This window comes from Lactuca sativa, chromosome 4, assembly GCF_002870075.4.
Source record: "Lactuca sativa cultivar Salinas chromosome 4, Lsat_Salinas_v11, whole genome shotgun sequence".
In the NCBI taxonomy this organism is placed as follows: domain Eukaryota; kingdom Viridiplantae; phylum Streptophyta; class Magnoliopsida; order Asterales; family Asteraceae; genus Lactuca; species Lactuca sativa.
Genome location: NC_056626.2, coordinates 199,031,083 through 199,043,311, shown reverse-complemented (window position 1 = coordinate 199,043,311; position 12,229 = coordinate 199,031,083). Strand labels below are relative to the sequence as shown.

Sequence of the window (12,229 nt, the reverse complement as noted above, 5' to 3'; positions counted from 1 at the left end):
GAATGGGGACCTTATCACCATGATGCTTGTGATTTATTGAAAAAGTGATAAGGTGGTGCAAAAATCGGAAAACAGGATTCCGTATTTGTGACTCTCTCGAGTCATGAGTGTTGTACTCATGGTTAGAAATGCTCCGCCAGAACTGCACATCCAAAGTACCCGGAGCAAAATCCCGCACACATCCAAGTAAGAACAGAATGAAAAACGGAGATTGCGTCTCCACTTCTGTATAGAGCCCCATACCCCAAGCAAATTCCCGAAGACTACACTCTCGATATACACCACCCAAACGAAACACAAGTGCCCGGTTGTATGTGAAGTCAAGAGTGCGTTCCTCGAAGCATACGGTAGAGAAAAACTCTACCGATAATTCTCGGTACACGGGTTCTTGAATGGCGAATAAATTCCGCCAACCGTGACAAGTGAAAGAAAATTGGTCCCCTTCGTATGTTTTCGACCAATAGCGTGTCAACTCTACAACCATTCCCAATCCACCAAGCCATCCCCAATCGATAATTGGAGCTATTGTAAACTCCCTATTATATAACCATCCAAGCCGATTCTCGTAGGTAGTTAGCAACGGTCGGGGAATGTTTTGAGGAAACTGGTATAAGGGATGTATGCTTGCTACATCTATCGGGTTTTCCTCCTGTGGAGCAGCTCGTCGTGGTCCCATTTCTGCATACATAAGCAAACCAAAACAGCAAACATCCAAAGCATTAAAACATATTAAATGGGTCTGCCAGAAGTCACGACGTGGCCTGGCTATGCCACGTCATGGGCCGCATCGCAAACAGCTTCTGGATCGGTCATTTTATAAGCGATTTCAACCAAAATTAGTGTTTAGGGTTTGTTCCTATGGACATCTAAATGACATGCAATCTAAAATCAACCACAAGATTCAACCAATTTCGTCAATCATACAAACCCTAACCATGAAAACTTGAAATTGGAAGAACTAACTACAAAATAATGAGTAAAACACATACCAAGTAGATTAATTGGCAAGATCTTGCAAGGAAATTCGAAGTAGATTAATTGGCTGTGGGGTTAGGATGTTCCTGTTCGTGCGGCAGTCTCCAAATGGGGAGTGATAATTATCGGTCAAAGGGTTTTAAGAAATTGGTCCCCCCCCATGATTTTTAAAGGCCACGACGTGGCTGGCTATGCCTAGGTCGTGGAAACTTAAGTCTGCTTTATAATTGCGTGTTTTCATTTCGACCCACGACGTGGCTGGCTATGCCCACGTCGTGGAAACTGCCAATTGCAACATTTTTAATGGACTCTAACATATTAACTAATTACTTTGCATATCATTAATTATTTAAAGTTCCCTACAGCTAATTCTTTAACAATTATCAGTTTTTAGAATATGAATTGATGTTTTTCCTAAATAAAAGCTAAAAGAAAAGAAAGAAAAGAGAAAAAAATTTATAAAGGAAAATGCAAACCAAACTCGGGTTGCCTCCCGAGAAGCGCTTCTTTTTTCTTGGAGTCTTGAGCTGGACTCCGTGCCTCCTACGTTGAATCTTCGGAAGAGTCTCCCACCAGAATCTTTTGTTCCTTGAATCGCCGTTTGTACGCTTGAACTCTCCTTTTATACGCCTTCTTTGAATTTTCCTTTTTAGCTTTTCCATCTTCTTCAAGCTTGCGTTTTGTGCCCTTCGTTTGTTCCTCGCATTCCATAGCGTTCTCCTCCTCTTTCACCACTGGCTTTGTTACTCTTGAAGTGACTTCCTCTTCATCACTTGTCATTTCCTCGTCCTCTTTGCTTACCCAAGAAGGCGGGCTCTTGTAAGCTATGACTTCAATCAAATACGGAACAAATGCCCTTGGTTTTGTCCTCTTGACTTGATAAACTGCCTTTATCTCTTCTTCCATAAGCTTTTCCAGTTCTTCTAGTTCATTCTCTTCATTAATTGTGAACACCTCTTCTTTATCTTCTTGAAAGTCATCTTTTATCCCAAAGACTTCTTGTTCATCCCCAACCCTCAAAGTGAGCTTGGACTCGCGGGTATCAACTAGGGCTCCAGCAGTGTTAAGCAATGGCCGGCCAAGGATTATTGGAACATCCGGATCTTTTTTCATGTCCAAGACTACAAAGTCTATTGGAAAAACAAATTTTCCAATTTTCACCAAAATATCCTCCACGATGCCGCGGGGTTGTGTCACCGAACGATTCGCCATGTGAATCTTCATTTTTGTAGCCTTCATCTTCTGAATCTCCAATTTTTGATAAAATGAAAAAGGCATTAAATTAATGCTAGCCCCAGAATCGGCTAAAGCATTGACCTTCATTTTATTCCCAAACTCACATGGAAGAGTGAGGCGTCCAGGATCCCCCATTTTTTCTGGTGTTTCTCCCAACACAGCTTTCGAAGTTTGTTCACTTAGAATCACTATAGACTGCTTCTTTAATTGCCTTCGCGTATCTATCAAGTCTTGCAGTAATTTCTGGTTCTCGGGAGCTTTGGATAAGGACTCGACAAAGGGGGTATTAATTGGGATCCCCTTCACATGCTTTACGAACTCCAAATGCTCCTTCTCCAGTTGACTGAGGGTAGCTCAGGTGGGAAATGGCAGAGGTGGATGATAAGCTGGAATGGTTTCAAAGGACTTTTGATCATACTTGCGCCACGTCGTGTCCAGAGGAGTGCCACGTCGTAGCGAGCCTGGTTCAACACTTTCTCCATTTTCGATCCTTGATTTCTTGAGCTGCTTCGGTTCTTCTTCCAATCCCTCTAGGAACTCAGATATTGCATCTTCTTCAGTATCAATGGCCATTACGTGAGATTGGGTCTTTACTTCGGGATTCTTCGGGGACAATTTTTCATGAACTAGAGTAGCTAGTTGACCAAATTGTACTTCAAGGTTATGGTTGGAGGCTTGCTGGTTCTTTATCAATGTTTGTTGTTCCATGATAGTGGAATCAGTGGCATCGTGTCTCTTTTCCGAAGCCTCCATAAACTTCATCAAAATGGTCTCTAAGTCGGTTTCTTCTCGGCCGGTGACTGCTCCTTTTGATATAGGCCTCAACCTGTCTGCCTATATTTCTCTTCTTTTTGCCTCTTATACTCTTCATATGGCAGCCACTCCTTCTTCGGTTTCCTCCATTCCTCATCCAATCTGTCCCCACTAGAGTAGCACACTTGAGCTTTTCTGTTCCCAAATTCATTTACATTGTAGTCCTTGGTCAAGTGTGGACCACTGCATCTCTCACACCCTACTCTTATGGCATGTATCGACTGGTCCTTTTTTGTTATCCTGTGATCCATGTTATTCAGCATGGCCATGACAGCTGCAATTTCTTCAGTTTGGGCCCCACCATCGCCTTTGATTCCATGTTGCCTCTGGTTGTGGTATTCGTGAGAGTGTTTCGCGAATTCTTCAATTAACTCCTTAACCTCCCTTGGATTTTTCTTTGTCAACGGTCCTTGAGAATCAAGGAGTTGTCTTTGTCAACGGTCCTTGAGCATTCTAACACTCCTAAGTGTACATGCAACCCTAAATACCTTGGATCTATGTTTTCTCTATTATACATGCAAATAAGAACTTCCAAGGTATTACCCTAATCTAGCATACAAAACAATGAGTGTAACAAGATAGAATACATACCTCTTAGATGTAGAAAGTCTTCATGAAGCTTGAGTGCCTAGTGCCCCAAGTGTGACACCTCAAATGGTTCACATAACACCAAATACAAATGAATGACTTGAGAGAATTCTACACTTCATGAAAATCGGCTAGCCCTTTCTTACTCTCACTAGTGGCCGATTTTGTCAAGAATAAGATCTTTATATAGTGTTACAATTAGGGTAAACCCTAATTGTCATGACTTTCCATTTCCTTGGATCCATGGGTTCAAATACACCATGGAGCATCCATGGACAATCCTATGGGTTTTAGCCCAACTTGATTATCCATGGAGCATTAGCCCACTATACAAGTATGGATGATTTACATAATCAACCCATATATTTACTTAGTCTTCTTTTGATCACTTAATTAATCCTAGATTAATTCTTGATCAATACTAATTAAATAATCTTATTATTCTTATTATTAATATACTAGAACTTATAATATATTAATAACCATAAGTGTCTTATTTCTCTCATTATAGTCTATCCAAGTGCATGATGCCATGCAACCCAAATGGACCATGCCGGGTCGGGTCAAGTCTTACCAATTATAGTTATGGACTTAGACATTAATCCAATAGTCTCCCACTTGGATAAGTCTAAAACTATTATTGCGTATGACTTCAGGAACCAACTGGCAATCGTAGCTCTCAAAAGCTTCTGTAAACTCTGACCTTGTCGATGAACTCTGACCTTTGTCAATGACTTGTCCATTAGATAAGGGATCATATATTCCTCCATTCTAGATATCATATGAACTGAGACATGGATTATAATCATTCTCTATGTCCATTTGTTGTTTCCCGATTTCCGATTTATGACGATTTGACTAATTGAACAAATCAAATCAGTCCTGGCCCGGCCGAGCACTTCCATTTTTCATCATCAAATCATCGAGGGGCCCATAGATATCGCTTTTATCCCGAAGGTAAAAGAAATGGATAAACTTCGACTCATATGGCTTGTTCTACTACTTGTTGAATCATACACAAAGGCACGTTTTATAGCACCGAGTTACCGAATGCGTTTTCGTGCAATCAATGTACAACCAACTCATAGTAACAACTCATATCTCTAGGTTTGAAGAATATATGATATTATCGTCCCATGATCACTCGTGATAAAATCCATGAAGTGATTCCAATGAGCGCGGGTTGAATCCAATACTCACAACTTATGAGCACTCATGAGTGTTGTAGCCCTTTGTCCAAGACCTTAGACATATACAAGCCAACCCATGACAGTCTTAATTCATATCTACTTCCAACATATGACCGACTGTGGATGGTTTGAATAACTTAGTCATTCCGGAAGAATAACCTAGTTTATCTGGAAGACAAAACACGCAAAGTGAAACACAATAATAATTGAATCCAATATGGTATCAAAACCTATGAACATAAATAAAACACCTTTTATTTATCACCATATGATTACACATTATTCATTGTATACTGTTTCAGCTATCAACTTTATTCTTGAATTTAAAACAATAGTTGTCCCATGCTCCAAGCATGTACACTATGTTTTCTAAACACTAGTCATGCCATACACCAAGTATGCATACTATGTTTGTCTATGATCTTTACTTTGTGAACTAGATCAATTGAACATAACTTCAATGATTCTCTTTTCACACTCCCAAATCCTTACTACAAATGCAAGAATTCCAAACTCATGCCATTTACTGAAATCTGTTAGATTCTAAACTTATATGCATTGATCTTCTTGTAATGATTATGCACAAAGTCAGAAAGACTTGACAACAATCATTATAGAGTATTCCAAAGGAGATCAACTCCTTGGAAACATCCTTCTTGCACTAAGTTTCCTAATCTTAAACAGATTGAAAATTCTAACTTTGAAACGTTTCCAGATTCCATTTTGACTATCACTTCTGAACAAGAGTTGCCTCCTTACAGATTATGTCAATATGGTCCTTCCAGAATTATCACTATACTTCCAACTGTCCTTGAGCAACCAATCTTTGGTAAACCTTAGATTGTCCTCGACAATTGTTTAATCCTTTTAGTCATGTCCAGTTCTAAACCTTTTCCCTTCTTAATGCCCCAGGCATTTGGAAAATTTTAGAAAGGATGAATATAGCACATGTAATCGATCCTATATCCGAAGCATACGGGAATCGATTCATGATGTCTCACATAAAGACTAAAGCAGTCTTTTGCTATAACATTTCCATTTGTATTTGCCAAGTTCTCATAATTCAGATTATGAAAAGGGATGCCGTAATCATATTTGAATTTTAGAATGCAAATAATGGACCCATATACAGAAATTCCTTATGTTGAGCCATTCCAACATGAAATTCATATATATATATATATATATATATATATATATATATATATATCCTTGACTAAATGATTAAAACCTCACGATCTAAGCTTATAGATTTGAGATGAAGTATAATTTCCTCTCCCTTAATTATAGCAAAACAACTTTTTCCAATTGAAACCTTTTGTTTTCTATAATTAACATTGCTAACTTGCAATACTTGTCATAATTATCATGCTCCCATTAACATGATGATTATTAGAATAACACTTATGCTCCCACTAGCTTTGACATGTACTCAGAAATCAATACTTCATTGACTTTCTTACCAAAGTTCAGATTTCTGATGCTAGATTGTTTTGATAAAACTTCATCAAAATCATACACCTTCCCTTAGATAGCACACTTGTGTGTCTAAACAATTATGAAGAGGGATGCCGTAATCATAATGGTTAGACCTTTTTGCCACTTCTCACAAGTCCAGGTTAGTGTGCCAGTAAACCACACACGCTCCACTAACGACTTTGAGAATGCAAATATCACAATTGCTATCTAGCTAAAATCTACTTAGTGAAAGTGTTTCCTCACCATCATTTTCATGAATCAGAGAGAAACCTTATGACACTTAGATTTACTGGTGTATGTTTTCTTATCCATGTGAATTGTCAAAACCATAGTCACAAGACAGGGATAATGACAAATCTACACTCATATGGACTGAACTCAATCTTAATTTCTTGCCACTTGGCAGCTCAAGGGCCTGCCATTGCTTCCAAGTTGTTGTGCAACTAATTGAGAACTCTAAGAACTCATATGCAAAACCAACTTTAACTGGAATGGGCACAGAATATGTCAACACGATAGGTTATAAACCCCAAGTCGTGTGCTAGTGAAGAACTTCAGGTTTTATTCTTGATTAGTTCTTGAGACTTTCAAGACCTTTAAGACTCCTACTGTCCTCTTGACCTATAAGACTTCCTTGTCAAATATTCAAGGGATTGTGTGGATTCTAATCAAGACAAACACTTCACACAATTGGCCTAAGTTGGTCTTTGTTTTATCCAAAACATCACAACTTACCAATTTCAAATGTACAAGGGTAGAAATCTTTTACCCTTACATTTGACAAGTGTTTTAAACCTTCTTTAAGACATGTCACTCAAATTACAATCTTGGAGTATGACTCTAAGACTTGTATTGGAACGAAGTATGACTCATCTTCTTGTTTTACCCACTTCAACAATTCAAGTTCCTCTTCTTAGTCATATGAATGCACTAAGATTTTCCTTAGAGAACTAATTTTTGATATGGTTTCTTAATCACTAAGATGATCACAAAACTGATACTAAAGTACTCTCCCATCTTTTCAGATTTGAGAAACTTTTATCCTTCTGCCTAGTTTGATTCTTCTTATTCGCTCTGCCATACATTGGAACCTTTTCCAATGTCTCAGAGTTACACTTAAGCTTGTAAGTATAATCATATTTATTGAGCTTTAGTAAACTATGATGAATAGTCTTATCAATCTTTTGTGGTGGACTTGACCAGTGCACAAGAATGTGTACTCGATCCCTTAGTCCTTCACTTGACTCACACATCCATGTGAACAAGTAATTAGTCTTAATTTTCCAATACTTGAAAGTTCTCATTCATCATGTTATACAACTTGCATGATTCCAAGTTCCGGTCCAATTGAAACTTGGGTGATGAGAATCTTTCCTTATTTGGTAAATTTAGACATTACCACAAATGAAAGAATCAATTTCATATTTCCACGCTTGCTATTAATGGAATCATATAAGCAACAATTTCTCCTCAAATGCCATTGTAAGGATATTTTAAAATAAATAAAATCAAAAATTTCCTTTTATTTTAAAACTTTGCGGAAAAACTTATCCTTACAATCCATATGAAAACTTGTTGTTATCTATTCCTAAGCAATATCTCATAACTCCTAAGAAGTAGCTCAAGAATCCGATCTTCAAACTACGCGATAGAAATCCACCTACGCGATCAGATTCAGCATATTCTTTCTTTAAGTTTCTTTACTTTTCTTTGATTCTTAAAACCTCAACATGTGACCCAGTCACATCATGTATCAAGAATCTCAGATTAGAAACTTAGCAGAGTTAGATAGTGGACTTTACCTGAAGTAGAGTCAAACTTATTGACTTCAACATCTTTAGGTAAATTTGGCAGATTCGTAACCAATGTCCCTTCCTTTAGCAATATAAATATATGGACCCTTTGATAATGGTACGCGGGACTATCACAGACTTAGCTTTTCTCTTTACCATTTGGTCAACCGAGTTGACTATGGCCGATCCCTTTCCATTGGGAAGAGAATGCTTTTCTGGATTTCCTGTGTCACTATTGTCAATGTCCATCAAGTTTTAAGGAAGTTGATCTTAACAAATAGATAAGATCATTTAGGGTCTTGTCATAGTCTGTTTCATAGGTTTCCCAAAGGAACTCGCTATGTGACTTAGAAAGTGATTGAAACACCAACTTTCTCAAGACTTTGACACCCAACTCTCCTGGCTTGTCAATATGTGACTACATCTCCAAGACGTGACCACACCAAGACCTTGCCTTGCCAATTGGGCTTGAGTGACCTTAAACTTTTCAAGAACTTGTGAGTTGGGGAGAATAATTGGAGGAGGTGAATGAAGTATGATTTCCAAGGGACATCATATTCATTTAGGAAAGCTTGTTTCAAGAGATTTGGGAAGATCATAAATTTCTAAACCAGACATCTTTTGGGAGATATTCAAGATAGTTGATCTTAAGTCCTTAATATGACACCCAATCTGAAATATTAAGGCTAGGACCCAACAAACTATTTTATAACTTAGAAGAGGTATGCCGTAATCCTAGCTATAAAATATTTGAAGGTAGGTGAATGACGATTCACCAATTTCCACCAAGATAAACGAAATGTATTATTAGGTTTTAATTGGCTTTTGAACTCCTAGATCTTTGAGATTCATTGAACTGTTAAATGACATGTTTCAATCTCGAGTGTGCCCTTCAGGTTTTGTGACTGGGATGCCGAGGATCACAAAACAAGGTGTGAAGTAACCATGCAAATTACTTGGTACCCTTAAGTGTTTACCCCTCAATCGATGTGCCGGTCAACCACACACGCTCCATCGATACTATGATAAACATTAAGTTACCATTTGCCTACCTTGTTAAATACGAGTTAGTGTGTCGGTTAACCACACATGCTCCACTAACCGACTTAAACAAAGTCCAAAGTGTAATTTCATGGATTAGCACCTTATTCACATTTTCCTAAGTAACTAGGATTGGGTATTATTAAGAGTTTAGTTACTTAGTATTTATCTTTAATACTTTTAATGAAGGGAGAATTATAGTCCTGACAAACCCGTTCGGCTAACGACCCTCCATCAGTCAAGTAAGCAGTGGGTGAGAGTGGAAACCCATTAAGTTGCCATTTTATAGGCAACAACCTTATACCCACCTTATAGATCGGCTTCGTGAATGAGGCGTACAAGCGGTAAGACTGACTTTACTCTTATATATATACATACATATATATATATATATATATATATATATATATATATATATATATATATATATATATATATATATATTATTAACTTATAATATTATAAAGTATAAGGGTTGAATTTTAACTTTCAAAATTCTAAGGGCTAACTTCGAATTAAAGTATTCATAAGAGAAAACTTTACAAATTCCAAAACTTGAGGGCAAGTTTTGAAACTATTCAAAACTAATTAATTCCATGATTTATGTGTTTAAAGTAGTTTTAATCCAAAAACTCTTCAAGTTCCATAACTTGAGGACAAGTTATGGAAGACTTTAAACTAATAAAATAATTACTTTTCTTTATTTTATAACTTATGGAATTAATTAAGGTTACACTTTATTTATTTATTTATTAATGAAGTGACTCTTGAACCTCCATAACTTAAGGACAAGACTCTTCATCTTTTGTAACCATTGCCAACTTTTATGAGTTTTATGAAGCTTAAATGTGACTTTTCATATAACTTGAGGACAAGTTACAAAAACACATTTTAGAATCACCTCTTAGATTAATTTGGATTGAAAAAAACTATTTCACTCAACTTTCTATTAATCTAAGCAACTCATAAGAACCAGATAATTCAAATCAAACTTTTTCATGTAATTAGTCTAAACCTTAAACTAATACAAAACATGAATCTATTGACAATTATCTTTGTAATTGGATTAGCATGAACATTACCACATCAAAAACAAGTTTATAAGTTCAAAAACATCTTAGGCTAATGTTCCTAGTCCAATTCCAGCCAAAAAAGTCGAATTTATGCTGTCGGGGGGTCCAACTCGTCGAGTGCACGAACCAACTCGGCAAGTTGGATGCTTTTTGCCTTGGACTCGGCGAGTCCATTCATGGACTTGGCGAGTCTGCTGGGCAGACAGCATCAAAACTCAATTTTTCAGCTCCATTTGCAAGTGTAACAAGAAAACAAGCCTAGGCTCTGATACCACTGTTGGGTTATGAGCATTCTAACACTCCTAAGTGTACATGCAACCCTAAATACCTTGGATCTATGTTTTCTCTATTATACATGCTAATAAGAACTTCCAAGGTATTATCCTAATCTAGCATACAAAACAATGAGTGTAACAAGATAGAATACGTACCTCTTAGATGTAGAAAGTCTTCATGAAGCTTGAGTGCCTAGTGCCCCAAGTGTGACACCTCAAATGGTTCACACAACACCAAATACAAATGGAATGACTTGAGAGAATTCTACAATTCATGAAAATCGGCTAGCCCTTTCTTACTCTCACTAGTGGCCGATTTTGTCAAGAATAAGATCTTTATATAGTGTTACAATTAGGGTAAACCCTAATTGTCATGACTTTCCATTTCCTTGGATCCATGGGTTCAAATACACCATGGAGCATCCATGGACCATCCTATGGGTTTTTGCCCAACTTGATTATCCATGGAGCATTAACTCACTATACAAGTATGGATGATTTACACAATCAACCCATATATTTAATTAGTCTTCTTTTGATCACTTAATTAAGCCTAGATTAATTCTTGATCAATACTAATTAAATAATCTTATTATTCTTATTATTAATATACTAGAACTTATAATATATTAATAACCATAAGTGTCTTATTTCTCTCATTATAGTCTATCCAAGTGCATGATGCCATGCAACCCAAATGGACCATGTCGGGTCGGGTCAAGTCTTACCAATTATAGTTATGGACTTAGACATGAATCCAACAATCTTGTCATCACATTGACCCCATCATAAAAGATTGACATCTCTTGCTGCACATTTAGGTCATGTTGAGGGCAATTTCTGAGCAAGCCCTTGTACCGCTCCCATGCTTCGTATAGTGACTCCCCCGGCTATTGCTCAAAGTTGGCTATTGCCTTCTTGAGTTTCGCTATCTTAGATGGCGGGTAAAACTGGTCCAGGAATTGCTCATGCATTTGAGCCCAAGTGGTGATTGTACCCGGTGGGAGTGCTTTCAACCACTCATTAGCAGCTCCTTTGAAAGTGATGGGAAGCATCCTAGGCAATACTGTGTTTTGTTGACATTTGGGACATTAAAGTAATCCGCAATGTCGTTGACTTCATCTAGATGCTTAAAAGCATCCTCATGATCTTTCCCGAAAAATGGGATGTCCTTCAGTGCGGTCAATATGTGTCCCTTCTGCTCGAATGTGGTTGTGGGAGGTATTGCGGGTTGGACTAAACCGGGACCCACATCTTCTCGGATTCGCTTCTTGTAAGCTCCCATGGACATTTCCTCGATCGCTGCCATCTCGTTCCTTGGCTCGTTCTCAGGTTCACTCGTGTGTTCTTCAAATTCTTGGTCGGTATCGCTTTCGGACTCGGTTTGGACAGGTGTATGATCCAAATGCTCAAGATTGCTCTTGTGCTTTGCTGATGAACTTGACTCTCCTGTCTTCTTTCCTGACTTCCTAGAAAAAGCTGACTTCAATTCTTGCAAGGGCGTCTTTTTCTTGTGAAGTGTAGACTCGGGGTCTTCAAGTGGTGGCACCAAGTGTGTGTTTGAACTTCTGGTCATGAACTCCTACAACTTGCTAAACTAAAAAAACGTAAAACTGAACTAAAATAAGAAAAACTAATGTCAAATAAATAAAAATCTAGTTTTTTAATTGTCCACGTCGTGGACTCTGTGAATAACAGAAAAAATTATTTTGCTGAAAAATTAACTTTTTGTGGGTTTTTACTCCACAAGAAGGATCGATCAATTT

The 12,229-nt window shown here is 37.6% G+C and overlaps 1 non-coding gene across 1 annotated transcript; it reads left to right on the top strand.

Annotated features, from left to right (window-relative positions):
* The first annotated feature begins 11,282 nt into the window (after window positions 1–11,282).
* On the top strand, window positions 11,283–11,389 carry LOC128133983 (small nucleolar RNA R71). Its single transcript, XR_008232307.1, has one exon. It is a non-coding gene; the product is annotated as a small nucleolar RNA R71 (small nucleolar RNA).
* The last annotated feature ends 840 nt before the right edge of the window (window positions 11,390–12,229 follow it).